At 40.6% G+C, this 20,291-nt stretch overlaps 1 protein-coding gene across 1 annotated transcript in view; it reads left to right on the forward strand.

The window, feature by feature from the left end:
• Positions 1-9,068: 9,068 nt before the first annotated feature.
• Positions 9,069-20,291, forward strand: part of camkvl (CaM kinase-like vesicle-associated, like) — a 29,213-nt gene continuing 17,990 nt past the window's right edge. Inside the window, exon 1 of the mRNA XM_028410276.1 lies at positions 9,069-9,115. The gene's annotated coding sequence lies outside the window, so the exon portion shown is untranslated. The remainder of the gene's footprint in view (positions 9,116-20,291) is intronic.

Genomic DNA, 20,291 nt, shown 5'->3' on the forward strand with positions numbered 1-20,291 from the left:
ACAGTCATTTTTTCCATTTCACTTGAAATTTCCAACAGCAACAGCTGACATACAGAGGCATTGTAACTACAATAACACCAGTAAGCAGACACACTGCTGGTCTCTCTGGTTGATAGCTGGTATCTCTTTCCATGCCGGGTCATAGCCTGAATTAACCTGTCATCATTTTAAAAACAGGCTGGTTCTTCACACTGCCAAGTGTCACAGGGCATTGGTTATAAGAGATTCTGCTGGGGTGGACACAATGATGGGTGTGTGTGTCACAGCGCCTACAGCTGCAACACTGGGCAACAGGATAGTACAGCTGTGAGTTGACATCCTGAGGGCAGCCGGGAATGTGGACGGCTCTGTATACCAGGGAGAGAGGCACACAGCTACGCTGGATCATGAAACTCCTCCCGAAGCGCCCCTTTAAGTTGGTGTCCTAGATGAAAGGAAAGAGCATCAGAGACTGATGTTTTACCTCCTGATCGCGTCCTTTGTGAACGCTACATCTTTAAATCATGCTCAGAGTATCAATGAAAAGCGGTAGTGGTTGTCACCTGCGTGTAACAATAGCCGCTGCAGATGGTGGTGTTGATAGCCACACACTGCCCACAGCCTTGCCTCTCAAGCCAGAAGGTATGATTCTTCGGCATGCAGGCATGCACTGTCCCGACCATCAACGCACACAGCAGCGAGTATTTCAACATAAACAAAGGCATGCTAAAAGTGCAGACACACAAACAGACAGTTAAAAAAACATCAATCTAAATGCAGAGAGCTATTTGTAACAATGTTCCTCTGTAAAGAAAAAAGATAAGACAACATATTGATCAGAGGTATTCCTTACTCTGTATTCCCTTCTCCCTCTTCCGCTCCTCTCTGAATACCTGAAAATATCCAGGATGCCCATCCTCTTTTATGGTGACTCCATCCACACTTAAATGCCTCAGTGTACAATATCAACACAATACGTCAGCTCTTCTACAACGCCTGTGTGTGTGTGTGTTCATGAATGTGTTCTTTTTATTTTTTGTCACAGGTCACACTGAATGAATATGGGCCGGTGTCATACTACTGACACTGTATGTCTAGAATGCTGCCTAACAACATCTGTGCAAAACATAAACACAAACAATGAGTTACACAAGTCCGGCCCCGACCTTCAAACATGTGTGGCCGGTAAACACTGATCCATGTGGTTGACTGGACACGTTTTAGGCCACGAGAAGATCAATGACAACAACATTCCTTGAAGCAAGACCTCTTTTAAAAATGGCTGATTTAAGTCCTGTTTTGTATCACATTTATACATTGCTAGGCACTCATGATGTTCATTTGTGCAGCTTAATTAGAAGTGTATCAATTAATCGACTGACCAAATTTGAAAAGGAATCAAATTTATAAAAATAAATGAAGGAACAAAGGACAGGGACTGCCCTTGGGATACCCCTGAGTAAAAAGGTAGCCTTCTTATCTAAGCTATTTAATGCTCCCATAATTCCCATCTGTTCCTGATAGAAGTGGCCATGTGTCTGCGGATATATTGTTTCTACCCACAAAGTTGGCACTGAACACCTAAGACATTATGGATAAATGTTTTTAAAATCTTCTCTGTCTCAGGAACTGTGAGGTACAACTGGTTACTTTTCAGCTCCATGTGTCAATAATTCCTAATATTTAAAGTGTCAGATTCACTTATGCATAATACAATAATGCAGTTTTTTTGTAATAATATGTCACAAATTACTGTCATGTAGTATGTAAATCTGCATAAATATAGGATATATTTAATATATGATTTGCTTTAAAAATACATGCTTATTTTAATTAGTGTGCTCATACACAGCATTAGAATTTAATCTGATTTTTTTCTTTCTGACCTGGTCGGGTTTTGCTCCACATTCATCATGATGGGTCAGTGTTATGTAACAAAGCCATCAGATAATTACAACAAACTGGGTCGTGAACAGTTCACCAATTATCTGTCCTGACACACATCCAGCTTTATTTTGGGGTTAGGGTGGGGGAGCAGTCAGTTATTTATCCCCAAAGAGTTGCATGATAATATGAAATCATATTTATATATATATATATATATATTATTTTTTATATTTAAGAAAAAAGGAAGATGTATATGATAAGATAAGATTTATACTGTAGCTGCTTGTTGGATGAAATGAGAGGCAGTGTTGTTATGCTGTGATTAGAACATAACCCATTTTGACAGAGGCCAACTTGTGGGACAGCTCTCTGGGCTGCCCTTCTGTTCAACCTGCTCATTGACTTCATTTTCATCATGACATCTGCAAATGATGTTGGCGGTTTTAATTCTGTGGCACTCTGTATCAGATCATCTGGGTAACTCTACACACAGACCGATAAAGCCCTGAAAACCGGGTCACACGGGAACATGAGCAGGTCACTATAGCTAACAAGCATTTTAAAGAAATCCTTTAACTGTAGATGGCTCTATTTCATTAGATGTCATTTTACAGTTGACGATCCATTAAAGATCTTTCAGGGCTCTAAAGTGTCTAAATGTTGACAATCCTGAAAATTTGGTCACAAAATATGGCTGAGATGAGGTCACAGTGATCTTTAACCTTTGTCTACTAAACTCTAACCAGGTCGTGTTTGAGTCAAACTAAACTTTAGTACCAAATCGCAATGTATTAGTCTCTCACCATCAACACTGAAGCATCTGACCATGGTGTGACATCAATTCTGCTTTGATTGGGCCTTCATAATACCAGGACCACAATGCTTTGCAGTAAACTGGATTAATGAGTAAATGTGGTGCATTCACATGACAAAGTTAGATTTTTTTTTCTTTTTTTAAGCTTTGTTCTGTGTTTTTTTTTTTTTAAATATTTTTGTATTCTTTTGTGGCTGCTTCTGTTGTACTGTTATGCATGCTGCATATTTACTAAATTAATAAAGTAAAAGTGGGTGGAGAGTAGTCTGAATTGGGTTCTGGAGCTGTGCCCCACCTCATACATCGCACTCATCTGCCAGCCGCGAGCGATTCCAAGTCGGTCGGCGTCACATCCACCTTGGGGCGCTGGAGAGCTGCACCTGCCAGTTTCTCCTGCAACGACCTGCCGACGGACCCATTCTTTCTGTTCACTCGCTCACCTGAGTCAGGTGACACCCTGCAGGGGTGATGATTGGCTCTTGTCTCAGACCTTCCCCGAGGTGATTGGTGGAGTGACGAACACTCAGCATGTGACCTCTACAATGAGCTTCCGCCCACATCATGAAGTAAGATGACAGTTAGCATAAGTATGGTCACGTAGGTGAAAGCGCTCTGAGTGATGGTTGCAAAGTGGGTCGCAGCAAGGTCAGTATTATTTAGTTATGTTGATTAAAGCATAAAAACTGAGGGCATGCCTCACAGGAAAAAACTTTTTATATATGTTTTTAAAACTAATTTAACTACCTTAATAGAAATGTGACCACTCTGTCGCATGCTGTGAAGTATATATGTTTTAATTCTCATTTAAATCTACAAAATGTACTTAAAAACAAAACAAAACAATTCAAACAGATGGACTACACATAGATGCTTTTTAATGGATGTTTTTGTGGGTTTGGTGGAGTATGTGCTGTGACTTCATTTGACCTCTAGATGGCAGACAAACACAATATCATAGTCCCTGTTGATCTTTTTATTGTATCAATTTGTGAGCGAGTGAAAAGTCAGTTTTCTGTTTTTTTTGTCCACATTTTCTTACTCAGCCAATATGGCGGAGAAAGGTGACTCTAAACCTGCCAGTGTTTTATGAAAATTTAAAAAAACATGATCTGTTATTCACCTTGAAAAAACAGAGAGAGAGAGAGAGAGAGAGAGACAATGCGATATTTCTGGGGCTAACCTTGGCACACCTCAGGAGGAAGAGGAAATAGTTTGACCCACATCATCATTGGTGTCCTTGAAGACACACACTTATTAATAACCTCAGGAATCTGGAGACCACCTCTCTTCTTCACGCCTCACGTCTCGTACCCCTCCCTCTGCCTTGTGATCTTCCCTGTCCTAACTTTTATTCTGTCTCCTTTTTTCGGTCTGTGCACACCTTCACTTTCACTCACACAGACCCGCAAGGCCCCCATAGGGCCTCAAAATCAATCTCACAGTGCCGAAAATAATCAACCTAGTTGAAGAAGAGGGCTTACCAGTAACATGTACAGTAGCTTCACTTCCTCCTTCCTTATTTTTACTCCTTTCCTTCCTTCATGAGTGTGAGGACTGCCAAAAATTTTACATAAATTTCCCTTTAATTTAGTATCTTATTTCAAATCTGTGCGCACAGACATTTCCTTAGTGTCACATTTAGCTTTTTATTTCTGATTTATTCCTCTTGCACTTTCCTCCTGGCTTGCAACTGGTCTTTTTGCTCATTTGTTTACTACTATTCATAATCACATGTATTTACTTGAAAAACAAACACAACTAGAGTTCATGTTTCTGCAGCAATTAATTCACAGCATGGCTGCATGTTTGCGAGATGACTCACTTATATTCGTGTGTGGGGAAAGAAAACCGCTTATTTACTAGAAACCGCTGGGATATAAAGGTTGTTGACTCCACGTAATTGGTGACCCTTGTCTGCACACAGCTGAAGAAATATCATCGATCACCCAGGATAAGAATAGCATCTGGAACCTGGCCTATGGCCAACACTGAAACCATCTCCTTACTTTGGGTAATTAAAAACACTGTTCACACAGATGCATCCGACTGAAGATGTTCAAACAATCCCTGTTCCAGCCTGTTACAACCTTTAACTAATGAGCTCTCCTGCCATTTAGGATGCCACCGTGAAAGAGAGACTGAAATAAAAAAAAATGCAATATGACCCGGGTTTGAACTAAAGGACACATTAAATTCAGATATGCTTTGTGGTTTTTTCTCTTTTTGTGCTAATTCCATCGTCTGGTGAAATTCTGTCAGCTCCTATTGATTTTTAAAGATATGTAAATTTGTCTCAACCCAGTGTTGAAGTCAAGGAGGCAATGCCCGCCCTACATTACAACTCAAATATAGCTGCACCAATTAAGGCCAGCTCTCGTATGCTACATTAAGCATGTGGAAAGAATCATTCTCGATTACTGTATTATTTATCTCCGGACGTCAGAGTGTGCAAACGTAATCAGTGGATGAAATAGACAGGAACTTAAGTGAGCGACAGTGCTCGGAATTGGATTGCGCATGAACGTGAACAGATTTTTTTGCTCATTAGTGGTAAGAAAAAAAATGGATCAGAAGGTTTAGTTTAGCCTAGATTGCTGGAATAAATAATCTGTCTGTGCATCTTGTTTCTTTCTCACATTTTTCTGGAACTCTTTCTGCCTTCAGTGCTTCACTGTAGCTGTCAGAAGAGGAGGAGTAATGTAATTACAACCTGTCTCTGACCCACACTGGCCTGCAGCCCAACAAGGAGGACCAGTGGAAGGCAACAAAAAAAGAGAAGAAGGGATAAAAGAATTATCAACAGTTGGGGAAAAAAAGGTGTGAGGGGAGAAATAAAAAGCTAAGGCAGTGGTGAAGAATAAATAGAGAACAGAGTGACCAAGTGAGGGGTGTGGATGAGTGACAGAACGAGGGAGGAGAGGGCCGGCAAGATGAAAAAGGATAAAGGGGGTGAACAGGATGGCGAAGGGAGAAAGGGAGGGTAAGCTTCCGACAAAAGGAAGTGGGAGACAATCCAGTAAAACACATGGTGAGTGAGAGCATCTGCGTGTATGTGTGTGTGTACATGCTATTCTCCCACAATGTGGTATAAGGGAGTGCAAGCAGTGGATGGTCACAGCCTTAATAGCATTATATTACTTGATGCCAAATTTGAAAGGGTAGATTGCAGGCTGTTAGGGATTTAATTCTAAATTAAGCCTGTAAGGAGAAAATTTGCATGTAAATCCATGTACTCTATGTGTGCACAACAATTAGAAGCATTGAAATCAGGGAGTTAAGACAACTGAGTGGGTGCCAGGCTAGCTCAATAAGACGAACATGCATGCACGCACACGCAGTTATCGTATTCAAGTCCGAATGATAATTATTAAAAAAAGAAAAAGAAAAACATCAGTTGTTTCTCAACCTTAGCCAGAGAGCTCTATTATAGCTGTTAAACTCAAACACTTGCAAGCACACACACACACAATCTGTGAGTTTAAGCCAAGTGTGGCAGAAAGGGAGAGCAAAGAAAAGCAAAGGAATGAAGATAAAACAGTGATTGGAAAGAGAGAGAGGGGACGCTGAATGTGACAAAGTGAGTGAAGGAGAGCCAGAGCACTGAGCTCTCCTTCTACATGGCTGCTGGCCTTGAAGCCTGCCGGCTCCGAATGGCACATTTGGCAAGGCAGTGTTTACTCAGCATCCTCAAAGCCTTGATGCATTTCGCTTTTAACGGAGCTACAGTGGTTACTTGTTTGCTTTAATAGCACAATTTGACTGACCTGGCCAGCGTTGTCCAGTAGTAGTGTAAGGTCTTTTAAAAATGTTAGCGCTGTCCGTTGTAGTGGAGGTGAAGGTCAGTGTTTATTATTACCATGACTCACAGTGATGATTCACAATAAACCACAATGGTCATATCACACCATTTGGAAATCCTACACTGATGTTCCCATGGCCATCCATCAGATCCTACAGAGGCGTCAGCTGTGGGGACGAGTATATCAGCTATTTGATGGCTATGTAAATACATATATTTAAGTGCTGAATCTGCAGTCATGAGTCTGAAAGGAGTGGAAGTAGTTTTCTGTACTTTTCTGTGGGAGAAGTAAGCACACCTTTGGCCTCAGAGGGTTGTATTGTGCTCCATTGCAGATAGAATTTCTTCTTTTTGCATGATTATCCCTCAGCCTCACCAGCCTGCTGATTTTATTTTTTTATATTTTTGATCAGTTCTTCACACAGTATTTCATAATTTGCAGGATGTTTTATGGTTTTCTTTGCATTTCAAATCTGGGCTTTGATAAGGCCATGCTATAAACCCTCCACTTTGCCTGTATCCTGTTGAAAAGCCCACCTTTGGTTCAACTCCCATTTTTAGACAGATTGCCTCACATTATCTTCAGGCACTCTTTGATATGACTCAGAATTCACTCAAATCAATCACTGCAAGCTGCCTTGTCCCTGAGGCAGTGAAGCAGCTCCAAACCAGAACATTTCTAGCACCACGCTTTACAGTTGGAATGAACTTCTCTTATGTCTTTTGTCTGTGCCAAACATGTCTACTGTAACTGTAGCCAAACTGTGGATCCTGTGATGAAATTTAGGAGTTCTCGCAGACCTCTTTTTTTGCATCATCAAACAGTCTGCTCCCAGACTAAATCTGATTGGCAGCTAGTTCTGGACTGGGAATCAGAACAGCAGACCCTGGATGTAATTATTGGCACCTGATCTGGAAACCTGCATAATAGTTTTAAGGAACTTAATTTTTTGTAATAGAACACTTTTTCCATTCATAATATTAGTTATTTAGCTTCTTGTAAAAAGTCTGTACAGTCCTTCTACCATTCTCACATACTATACCCATGGGGCAGATGCAAAACTAGTCATCACCATTCATTATAATGCAATACAGCCCTGCCCTCCCATATAATTGTAAAGCTTATATCAGCTCGATTTTGTTTATCAATCTTGTCTCCACTCACATGCATCTCATGATATGTAGGCTACTGTGAGAGTGTGTGAAGAACCACCAGAGGTCCTCACCAAGGAGAGTATACGTTGATTTTTTTTTTCTTGTTCCGTGTGTTTTCACCACATCTCTCTCTCACACACATACACACACATCTTTGTATGACTGTAATATCAGCAAGTGGAAGCTGCAGCAGTCTCAAGGTCTCCTGTGAATGTTGAAAAAGACTGCAAGCACCTGGACCAAAAGGCAAAAGCGTGTGTGCGTGTGTGTGTGTGTGTGTGTGTGTGTGTGTGTGTGTGAAGGCTGCTAGAACAGAAAAAAAAGATATCTGTTGCCTCTTCATCAAACTGAACTTTCTCTCTCTCTGATACTCTCTCTCTCTCTCTTTTTTTCTTCTACACACTAACAAACATGCAACCTCACAGACGCATAGAAACCCAGTATTTAGTTCCTGCGTCATTACAGTAGCCATCTGTCAGTATGCGGCCACACATACACAGACTTGGCTGTGTGTATGCATCCACTGCACACACATACACATACACACGCACACCGGGCTGCATGCAGCCACATTGTCTACATTCACATTGGAAATATCTCACCCTGGTGACCCTTCCTGCCTTACATGCCCTGCCACTCTGACGGGCTTTACATTAAGCGTTTGATCCTTGGATCAGTATAAGAGGTGAAAAGGTTTCCTTCTTTTAATTTTCTCATTTTTTCCTCATCTGTTTTTTTTCTCCTCTTTTCTTACATCTCTCTCTCTCTCTCTCTCTCTCGCTTCATCTCTACCCACATGAATCTGCTGTCTGTTTGACTGAGTCTGCCAAAGGCTGATGTCATTGTCCACTAGTGTACTTCCAGTGTGTGTGAGATGAAATGAATGTTGAGGTATAATCCCACGGTTTAATCCCGACCACTCCCAATCCGCTGCCTGCACACATACACTGGACAGTCAGAGAAACCTGATGGACACACACACACAGAGAGAGAGAAAGAGGGAGAGAGAGAGAGAGTTTTGTTTAACCATTAAAATGTACAAGGTAAGGAGTGGGGGTGGAGGACACACATTTGGGCCTCCAGCAGCCTTTTAAAATGATCTCACATTATTCAAAGATGCCCACCTGCTAGGAAGAGAGAGAAAGACAACCAGACAGGGAGAGAGAGAGAGACGAAAGATTATTTCTCATGGGTGAGAGACACTGAGTGAGTGAGTGAGTGAGTGAGTAGGAGGGAGGGAGGGCGGCAGTCAGAACCAAAGCAAACTAATTCTCATCGAAGAACAGACAGTCGTGCCAGAGCAGGAGCTGCGGTTACTTCACCTCTCTGACGCTGTTGGTACAAAGACACGCTATCAGTGCAATCTGTCCCCTCTTCGACTCCATAAGTAACCCACCAAGTAGTAGGACCAGACTTTCCGTGTTGGATACGGGGCTGCACAGACACGCACCCGCGCTTCTCCAGATCCGCGACAACTCAAGGTAAGACACACACAGTAAACCTGGGAAAAAGTGAATTCATTTCGCTTCAATAACTCCGTGTAATCTCTAATGGCGGCAGAAAGCCCTGTCGATGAAGACATAAAACAGGCGCTTTTGTTTTGTGGCGTGGTGTTGCTGATGCTGATGATGCGCGCTGTGCAGCCAGCGTGCGTAAAACAGCTGCAGTGAACATCTCTAAGCGGCAATCAGAGAAGACGGAAAAGTGTTAGTGGCTTCTTCATGTGCCAAAAATAAGGTCAAAAGTTGTTAGGTCGTTTTTCTTTATGATGTGTTGAGTGCTAAGGTTCAAACTGTAAAAGATCAGAGCTTTTACTATTGTTATATGTGGGTGTAATTCACCTAAACTGCAAGTTTAACTTGTCATTTTAAACCTTCTATGTGCTTCTAAGTGATTAATTATGTGACTATCCTGCAGCTGTTCCACTGAGTGCAGACATTTTTCACCCTTAAGAAGTTCTTCAAAGTTTTAAGACAAACTAGTCTATCTTAAAAAGGAAAAAAAAAGCAAAGCATTGCATTCCTCCTCACGCCTTCTCACTTCACCGTCTGACTGTGAAGCTGTATCCAGCTTGAGCTTTACCAGTTATTCGCTTGTTAATTATGCATTAAACAGTCCAGGAGAGCCGGGCCCTTTGCTCTCTCCACACTATGTCAGCATATTGACTGCAGGCTTGAGCTGAATTAAAGCTGGTGCTAAAGGTTTAAAGAGGCTATTTGAAATAACTGAAGGATTTCAGATGTGGAGAGAGAGAGAGAGAGAGAGAATGCTGAAATGTTTGAGGCTAATGTGCAGCTACAGTCATCTTTAGTGGCACTGCTGCAAATAAGTTTATATAAACATATCAAATTGATGGCAGATGTTTATAAAAGCCATAATGAACTGTACCTCATATTTCATTTTTTGCAATGAAAGCAGAAGTACACCCCCCGTACTGGCCTCATTAGCTTGTTTTATATGAGTGCGTGCAATCTGATAAATGAGGGAGGAGAAAAAAACATCTACTGTAAGCTACAATGCGACGGCACCCCAGAGAGAGAGACACAGAGAATACCAGCAGTTGCTGAACTATAGAAATTGGGGGTGAAATAAGTGGTGGCCGAGCTATAAATGTGGTTGCTCACATATTCGTTTCATTTGACAGGTGAGAGCTGCAGCGTTGTTTCCCAGCACTGTCGCTTTTAGCCTGTGGATTTAGCTTGCTTTGAGTTTTATGTAACAAGGTGCAAACAACCTTCTATCAGACAACATTGCAGGTGCCACATCTCACACTGTTCACACCTGTCTGCTGAGCTGTCAGCCTCACAATATGCACCGTTGGTTCCAACTGGATCAGACAATCTGGGTTTTACCTGTGCATCTATCTATCTATCTATCCATCTATCTATCTATCTATCTATCTATCTATCTATCTATCTATCTATCTATCTATCCTTGTACTCACTGTCTTTTAAACCAACCTGGCTGTAAGTTGCTGTATTTTGCCTTTCAACCCATCTCTGGAGACCTCATTTAGTTTGTGGAAAGGCTGCAGCCTAAAGGACAAAAGGCTTTCAAATCATTTTTTTCATTACTGTGCTGTTCATGGAACACACACACACACACAAAACTCGAGCCATCCATGGATTTCTCTGGACAAACCAGATAACTGACAAGCCAACACATAATCAAACAAAGGTGTTTTCAGTGATACAGAGAATGTGTGTGATCAGGTGTTATACACTCACATGAACTTTACTTCTTTTTTTCTTTTTTTTTGTCACCAACCTTCTGTTTGGTGAAAAATTGGAAGCTGCAGCTCACAGAGGTCGTAACCTGCATCCAGCAGGCTGATTTTTGAAAGTCTGGGATTCATTTTTTGAGATCTGACCTGTGACGAGCACTGTTTTCTCAGAAATGGATAAATCACAGTACGGTGAAACGATAATGTGGATATAAGATTTTTTTGTCAAATCTGCATGATTGGTCATGCATAGCTTATATAACATGTTACCAAACATTTGAGAGAAAACTGAAATCTCCCAGCAGTTTGTGTTATCTTCATGGAGCCCTTGGTTGGTTATTTACTTGTTTGATGTTTCTATTAAACGGCACTAAAATTATAATAAAATATAGCTCTTTTTTTTTTATTTTAAACCGTGACCTTTTTAAACGAACTCTCCTGAATGATTGAACTTTGTAGAATGAGAAGCTTTTTCCACAATTACACAAATATTTTTGGTCCCCAGACTTTGACAAGTTAACCGTCAATAGAAGGTTATTCAGCTGGCGCACTTCCTCGTTTTACACAGATTTAATTAACATGCAGAATTAATTTATTAACTAAACACCGGAAAATGCTGCTGACAGACTCTTAAGGTCAAGCAATGTTTCACATTTCCACATTTGAAATTCCATTAAATGGAAGAGGGAGTTTTGACTGCTTGTCGTCACTTACATTGATTCATCAAGGATGGTGGGTGAAGTTAATATAACACTGATCCAATACAAAGAGGAAAAGCAGAGAAAGTATGACAACAGACTGTGTTAACAGTAACATTAGTGTCATGGATCATGGTTTATAGATCTAAAAAATATACTATTAAAACAGAAAATGCATATTTTAAAAAATGTAATATGTAATAAAAAGATTTGCTGGAAGGCTGCAGAGTGAAAGGAGCATATCCGGTATTATCTGCCCCCGGCAGATAAATGGCAATTTTACAGATTTATGATTTCATCGATAGGAAACCTAATGCCAGGTTTGTGTAGATGCTGGTGCATTGCGGGCATCAATATCCCATTATAATATAATGATATGCCATAATGGCTGATAACAGTGGATGCAGTAAACGCCCTCTGATTCTGGTGTGGTTGAATGCGAATGTTCCCCGCTGTGATTCTGCTGCTTGAGACACACAGAGAGCAGAGTCTCAGGCTTTTGCTGCAATCTGCAACCACCATGGCCACAAGATTTTCCATCCCAGCAGCCAGCATAGGTTACAGATGGTGGTTGCAGGAGATTAAGAGGTGCATCCATCCATCAAGATGACTTCTCGAACCCTTGGTGTAATTTGACTACAGTGTTCGCTCACTGTCACCATATTTGGTGGCCAGTAATGATCCTTATGTGTGTCCCGTGGGGCTTGGAGACAACACTGTTGGTCTCAAGAATTTGGCAGAGTTTAGAGCAAAGGCATGAGATGGAGGAGGAAGGACAGATAGACAAATGTAGTGGTTAGACTGCCAGAGACTTTGGTACAAACAAATCAAAAACTTGCTTATGTCTGCACACATGCTACCTATGTTACATAAGAATGAGCTTCAGGACAAACTGCACATGCAGCATATGTTTATTTTTTTCCTCAACTGTGTTGGGTGCCAGAGGTTTCTCATGTCCTGCCCTCCTTGCTCATCTTCTGCTTTCCTGCTCTCACACTCCCATTTCATCTGCTTCTTGAATCCTCCAGCTGAGCCCCCTGTCCCTGCTGAACTCGCAACGTCTCTCCGTCTGTCTGTCTGTCCATAAATCCATCTAATGTATAACCTACTGTCTTATTTTTATGATTATCATTATCATGTGGTCAATGTATATCCTGTTAGTAACATGTAAATTAACGTCATTGTTGATGTTGCTAAACAGAACAGCAGTTGAGGGAAGTAAAAGCTTCTATCTTACATTTTTATGTAAGATTCATTTTCAACACATTCAGACACACGCAGGTGTATCCTTCATCTTATGCAATGATGCTGGAGGTGTCATTTTCTTATTACTCAGTACATCTTCTCACCTCAGAGGTCATCCAAATAACACCACATAGTCTGCGATGGGATGCAAAGCTTTTGTCCCCAAAAGCCATTTTCTTTTGCTTTGTCCCACTGTTTGAAATTACATTCAGTCTCTAATAGAGACATTAAACAATAGTTAAACTTGGTTAAGTTTAAGTAAGGATCATGGTTTACAGTAATGACTGTAACAGCATTGCATCTACAGTATTTCTGCTCCTAAAGCACCTCTACTGAAGTGTATTGAACTACCTTTCATGTTTAAAATAATGATAATATTTAAACTGTAACTTGTTGCTTTGACACACTAACCATGCATCCACTTTTGACATCAGCTCTTTATTTCAGAAGGATGCCATACAATAGCCCATTACAAGCCATATAATAGCCAATGATATCAACGCCTAATACGTCCAGATTTCAGGCTAATATCCCCATCCTTCAGTGCCAGGTTATGTGTGCAGTATAGTACTTCATCATTCCAACAGTCTAGTTGGAAAATTGGTCTGTGGTCCCATGTTTTTGGGTCCTTAGTTAAGATGCAGATTTCAAATGTGAGTAGTGACATATAACCTTTTGACTATTATTATTACTACAAGTGAATCATAACTAATGGACACCTATATAATGCACTGTGAATTGTCAGTTGTTATCTGATCAAACAAGCCAACTACACTACATGTGTAATACTCATGAACATCTTGCTCTTTCACAAAAAAACCTTGCGCACACACACAAACACCGTAAACCCTGAACGTGTTTCTTTCTTATTTTTTTTTTTTACTTGCTGCAGTGAAGCAATAAATACCAGCGCCAAAGTGAGAAACCACAAAACCACAAACTCTGATTAAAGCAATGAATCAAATTCTACCGACGCTGCTGGAAGCTATCAAAATAACACTACAAGGGAGGAATTAAACTCATGAAATCTTCATAAAATTATCGTTACTCCAGACTGAGACGGCTCTTCACAAACCCTAATGCGTGTTAGTTTGTGTGTGCACAAATGTAACCACAATGTACAGTGATGCTGTGAAAATACTGTCGTTTTCAAGTTTTCTGAATTTTTTCAGAAATGGCAATCAAATACACCTCGGCACTTGAAAGGTTGTAGCACTTTTATTTGGTGTATACTAATGTGCAGTTTGTATCTTTTGAGTATTTCTCAAAATGACCTTGCCAGCCTAATAAAATCTGAATTTTGTTATCAGTTTGTACCAAAAGACAGGTGAAAGACAGGAGGCATCTTGATCATACAGATGGAAGATGTGTTTTTCTGCACTTTGTTGTAGGATACTTTAATTAATCAGTATTCATGGCCTTGTAAATACATATGTGGGGAGAAACAATGAATTAATAATGAGTTTCTCTATCCCCATGGCTCTCCAGTGGAAGTAGGAAACAGAGAGAGAGGGTGAGAGGAGGCGACAGAGGAAAGAGGAGAACGCAATGAAGAGTGGTGGAGATAGACAGACAGAAAGAGTACTTCATTAAAGTGGCATTCATGATGAGACCCTGTGTAGTGTCCTCTGTCTCAATGTCCCCATTCCTCCTTTTATTCTTTATGCTTTTATAAATGCTTCAGTTCTCTCCATCACCTTTGTAGACTGTCCCTCTCTGTCCTGTCACATTTTCTGCCCCTTCCTTTATTTATCTGTGTCATTAGTCTGCAATGTGTGAACCACTGCAGTGGCCTTTTGGAACAAAGAGGTGAGACAATGAAACCAGTCTTGCTTTTCCTTCCTCCAAATTGTCCTCTGGAGGCTAACCAGCCAACGTACACAGCCTGGCCCAATTTCACATCATGTCGAGTCCCCACACCTGTTAAGGTGGGGGTTTTCCTCATGCTGGTGCAGACTGAGCAGAGCTTAAACCCAGAGCACTTCAAGCTCAATGTTTCTTTGAGTTCAGCAAAAAAAAAAGTGTCAAAACTGGGCTAGAATCTGGGCCAGCTTACAGTAGCTAGGGCACAGATCAGAAAATGACATAAAGGGTACACTAGACCAGGCTAGACAATCCTTTTTACAGTCTGAGAAAAAAATAGAAGGACCAAACTAATTATCTATCATAAGTAGCTGTCACTTATTGCCTGCCTGTTATATTTGTCCATCATTTGTTCATCCTCCACCAGCCCTGGCTGTATCACCCTTTATGTAACACCCCAAGCTGTCATAAAGACAGATCCAACAAGCTCCATCAGTCATTCAACTGTGGCTCCCCATCCGATCATAATGATGGCTGCCAATACCACCACCCCTCATCTTCTGGTTGCTGATCCCCCGAATAGCGATATAGCTAAAGCGATAAGGACAGCTGCAGCACAGTACTTTTTAATTGAAAACAATTATGGTAGGAACTTTGCACCAGAGGGAATGGTCGCTGTAGAGAGGGAGACAGATACAGGCAATTAAACATACTGGGGGAAAAAAGGTACTGTACATTTGAAATGCTGTTTACATTGTACCAGAGGGGAAGTGTCTCTGCTCCTTTCACCATACCCTGGATGCATGGATAGATTCGAGAGATGACAATGTAGTCTTAATTTTTAAGGAGCCAGAAAAAAAAGATTTCAGAAGAGTTCCTGGGCTGAGTCGCTGAAACTCGCCGCCAGCTCCAGCAAAGACAACTGCGAAGGTGGGCGGGGTGGGGTCAGAAATGATCCAGATTTATTGGCTCAGCTGGTCATAAAGGAGGTTTTATCATTATGCAAGCCAAGATCTCTGCTAGCTACAGGTGAAAGATGATTCTCTCAGTCTCTCTGTCATCTTACTCCCCCCCTCCTTCTCTCTTTGTGTATTTCTCTCTCTCTCTCAGGATGGATGAGTTTAATACTGAGGTGGTTAGAAACAAAGGCAGATTTCCTGACTGAAGTGCACTCTGAATGACTCGCAGAATAAAAAATCAATGTGGCCGCATTTTTTTACCTATGCTTATACTTTGTTTCACTTACTCTCTCATGCTCTCTATTCGGCTCCATTACTGAGGCTCCTCTGTGATTGCTTGAATGCATTAAGCCATAAGAGACAGACAGACTTTGAACGTTATTGATGGTAATAGATATGCTCAGTCTTCAGATCTCTCCTCATTCCTTCACATATTTACTCGAAGCTTGTACTCCACAGACAGGATCTATAAATGCTGTTTGTTTTTCTGAAATTCACATTTTTTAAAAAAGACCAAAATAGAACTACTATCTCTTCAGACTGGGTATTCGTGAAGCACAAACTCATCAATGGCAACATCCTTCGTCAGCACTACCCTCCAGACTAACCTCCAAATGTTGCTATACATTGTCAGTACCTTTTCTATAGGGTATTCAAGCACACACAAGTGGCTGTGTAATAGAATATATCAGTATATATCAGTATACTTGATGTGTAATCCTTTCACAACATCTCCCAAAAACTGACAGGTGGTCTGGTGCCTGCCTTTTGAAGAGACTTGGTTCTGAGTTTAGAAACAAATGCCAGTGGGGGAGCAGGGTCGTGTTAGGCTGCAGGAGATAACTGTTCCAAGTCTACCTCATCATCAAAACCAAAAAAGAAAGAAAAGCAACAGCAAGACGAAAAAAATAAAATAAACTGGCGAGAACAGCAGCTAAATAGGAGAAAAGCTGAGCATGCTCTGCCTTTGCTCTGACCTGGTTCCAGTTAATACGCCTACTTTACAAGATGAACATTACCTCCACACTGTATTTATAGAGCCTTTCTGTGTGTGCGACTTTTTTTGTGTAAGCTGATGTGTATAGAAATGTGAGTTTTGTATGTGTGGCAGTGACTGTAAAGTGCATTTAGTCAGCGTCATGTAAGGTCAAAGGGTCTGATAGTCTGAAGGGGGGGAAACAAACAGACCCATGTTTGGATGATACAGTTTGGAAACCCCTTAACAGAAGTTACTTTATACTTTAAATGTCATTATTGCAAACCAAAGGAAGGGTTATATGAAAATTTAGTTCAAACAAAGTAGTTGTATCTGTCCTATCTGCATAACACGTGCTTTAGTTTTGACCCTCTAATGTTTAAAAAACTGTATAATCTGACAATATCTATGTCCACGGTCCAACAAAATGCTCTATAGTGAAATGATTCCATTTATTTATGCTGAACTTTGGTGTGGCCAACCTTTTAGTATAGCATGATCGCCCATTGGGTTGTAATGACTGCACTTAGGTTGAAATTCAGTAATGCGTAATGAGTGTGTACAGGCAATCAGACCCATAGCAGACCTTAACAATAGACAAAAAAAATAGTTACAGGAGCAGCAACAGTAAGTAATAAAATGAAATAAATATTGATAATAAATTTAATTCAGACATTTATAAGACATTTGGCTAAGCTCAGCCAGCTGCCTAAACACTTTAAAGAGTGCAGGTGGGAAGACAGATAGCTGGTTTGATAAATGTGGACTGCTTTCTTGGTTTTGTAAAATGGTAACCCAGTAGAAATTTGTACATACACTTACCTCCAGCAAGTGCCACAGGTGTACTGGATGCTATAAGGTGTGAGCAGTATACCCACACACTGTTTAAAAATAGAGGAGGCCCTGACAGTCCTACACAAAGCTTCACAGCATAGACCTCTCTGTTGAAATGGTCTCCAGCCTTATGACTCTTATCCAAAACTTCAATCACTGCTCCCTTCTCCTCCTCTTCTCTGCTTCTCCTCCCTTTTCATTCTCTTCTCTCTCCAGGGAGGGGATTTTGCTTCTATAAGTCTTCTATCACACTGAATATTTCACAAAAGCACTCCTTTTTTTGCTTCCTCCTCGCACACATCCACACACATATCTGACTTTCTCACGGAAGTCTTCTCACTTTGATTCCCTGGCGCTCTTTACATCTATCATCTTCCTTGCTTTGTCTCTGTCCTTCATTCCCCCTTTTTCTTGTCATATTCCTCTCAAGCCTATATGTCCTCCTCTTTGTCTGGCACTATTGGCTTCAGTATTATGTCTCTTTCTCACCTGTTTCCTCCCAAAACCACATTTCATTGCTCCTTCCTCTCCCATTTTTTAACCCACATTTCCTGCAGTTACTCTATCTAATGTAACTTTTCATATACATTGTAGCAGTAAGGTCTGCACCACTTACTTCTGTGGTACGCAGGATAAGTTTATTTTACAACGTTTGTATTTGCTCCTTCGATTTAGACCCTAGTTTAAATAATGTGCTTTTCGGCTTTGAAAATTAGATTCTTCATATGATTATTGTTAGTCCAGACGTGCTTGATGCCTGTGGGCTTTGCAAAGTCTTTAGCGACTTCAGGAACAGAATCCAATCACTACAGAACATTTTCCAAATGCATTTAGAGGCGTCTTACATAGAAAACAGTTGTAATTCTGACCTCATCATCATCTTTCCCCTCCCTCTCCCTCATATCTTCCTGTGATTGTGATGACATGAGTACATGTCAGGTTGTTTGGAATACAATGCAGATGGAAATATTTAAAGTGAAGTCCCATTAGGGAATGTGGTTAATATTTCATACATGGCTAAGATGTAAAAGCTCAGAGTGCAGGTGCCAGTAGCCTCAGGCTAATTACACCAGAGCTGAAACTCTCTCTGCAACTCCTGAACATGTAAGACTTAACAAGGAAAGTGAAATTCAATCAGCCGCTGCTTTCTTTTTTTTTTCATTTTCATTGTAATCAAAGAGTCTGAAACTGCCAAGCATACTGTTATGACTGCAATACATCCACATTTGTGACATTAGGCTCAAAGCCTGCACATGCAGGTGTGAGCGCTGTGCAAATGATTGTAACTGTTATGAATGTACAGACACCCAATCAGCAGAGGCTGTAACACTATTGGATCTGATATTGCAGTGTTTCTAAAAGCTGACACTTTTCCTGTCAACATTTATCTGTATTGTTATCATTGGTATAATTTTATTGCAGCCCGCTTTCACCAGACAAATAGCATTTTTGGTGCCAAGATCTGGCATTTACGTGATGAATAAGAGCATCCAAAATAAGTTGGTGTGAGAAGGATTTGTCTCCATAGTAACATGCGGAGAAGCTTGTTACAGACAGAATGTTTGTAGTAGCAGTAGTTTGTCAATACCCATGACTCTTAAACTCATGGGTGAAAGTCTAAAGTTGGATTAATACCACCACCACCACCTGCCTGCCCCACATGCTCCGACTCTGTCTTCATAACTCAGCCAAACATTAACATGTCTCGATTATTTGGCAAATCACCAAATCCGTTGTTTATGAATAAAGGCAGGTTATTTTAGCACGTGGGTCAAAGCTAAGATGCATCACACATTTAAATAAAAGTTCTATTCATCAAACATAGAATGTGACTCTGGTGATGAAGAGTGGAAATTAGAATCACTGATAGGATGTAGCCATGAGAGTGCCACAAGTTATAAAGTAATCCTGTGATTAAGTGTGTATGTTGCTGATATGCCAGGACTGGATCATGCCCAACCACCATATATCATCGTTATCCTCTTCCTCACTGCTCCTTCTCTCTTTTTATCTTCCATCTTTATCATCATTTTGTCCCTTCTCTTAACCTTCCCTCCTCCCTGTCTCCTCCACTCTAACTTTCCCAGGAGACCCAATGACCTAATTTTCATGTTAAGACTCGTACTTTGAGCAGGCTTGTCCTCATACACACACACACACACACACACACACAAACATGCACACATGCAGACGTGCTAGTGCAGTTACAGTTGGAGTTGCAAGATTTGCATCAGTATATAAATACCTCTCAAAATGCCTCTAATATAACAGCTGGTGTTTGGTCAGCCTTTTTCTGCTTAAAACCCTTCAGGCTCCAGCAGACACTCTAAGTATCCAAGCTTGGATCTTAATTTGTTGGGATGATATTATCAGCCTTTTGAAGATATAATGGTTGATAAGTTGACGCTGACTAATACTCAATGTGTCTCCTGTGAATACATCACAACAGACTAATAGCTCTGCATTGGTGTCTTTAGAAGATATTAACCTGATTAATAAGTTAGCCTAATAAGTTAGTTTTACCTTAAAAAAGGTGCTCTCTGCAATTAGATGGAAAGAACATATGTGAATATATTAGTATGGCCATAAAGAGTTGAACCAATATCAGCATATTGAATATCTGCAAAAATTCCATCTTGTTCATCCCTATTCATTTGCAAGCAGGTTCTTGTGTATAAGCGCGGTAACATGCATATTCACACACTTAATGCAAACACATTATGCAGACTGTACTGTATGCTCTTCTATTAGACTTACAGTAACACTGCATATCCACATTTAGGAGCATGTACTGTTCAACAGGTAGTGGTGAGAATCTCCAGAGCATCAAAGTACCTGATGAGCTGTTCTTGCTGTTTTATAACAGATGAAATAGAGTCATCATAATGGAGCGCTGCTTGTGCTTTTCTTTTGTTTTTT

The sequence above is a fragment of the Parambassis ranga genome, chromosome 7, assembly GCF_900634625.1.
Source record: "Parambassis ranga chromosome 7, fParRan2.1, whole genome shotgun sequence".
Taxonomy (NCBI): Eukaryota; Metazoa; Chordata; class Actinopteri; family Ambassidae; genus Parambassis; species Parambassis ranga.